Below are 593 nucleotides of genomic sequence, written 5' to 3' on the forward strand. Positions count from 1 at the left end.
GAATTCTTGATATCAAGAATTAAATTTTTACTAGTTAAAATGTTAATTCTTGATATCAGGAATTAGATTTCAACTAGTAACAATGTTAATTCTTGATATCAACAATGACATCATCACTCGTAGAAATTGAATTTTTGATATCAGCAATTAAATTTCTACTAGTAAAAAATATTATTCTTGATTGATATCAAGAATTGGATTTCTACTAGTAACAATTAGAATCAGAATGAGCTTTATTGCCAGGTATGTTTTCACATACGAGGAATTTGTTTTCATGACAGAAGCTTCCACAGTGCAACAGAATGACAGCGACAGAACAAAAAAAATAAATAAATAAATTAAAAAATAGAACAAGTAAATAAGTAATAACAATATTTAAATTGACAATTGTATATGCAAGTATATTACAATAGACAGTTTTGTATGTACAGGTATATTATGTGCAAATTTGAAGTGTAGACTAAGTATGTGTGTTAGATAAAAGGCTTACAGTTAATGAAAAGCGCTTCTAGACTGGGACAACACATCTTCTTTAACACTGTTACATCTGTACACCACCTTTCGTTGATGTAAAAGCATGTCCCGCCGCCGTG

Source organism: Sinocyclocheilus anshuiensis, unplaced genomic scaffold (genome assembly GCF_001515605.1).
Source record: "Sinocyclocheilus anshuiensis isolate Anshui unplaced genomic scaffold, SAMN03320099.WGS_v1.1 scaffold4015, whole genome shotgun sequence".
Taxonomy (NCBI): domain Eukaryota; kingdom Metazoa; phylum Chordata; class Actinopteri; order Cypriniformes; family Cyprinidae; genus Sinocyclocheilus; species Sinocyclocheilus anshuiensis.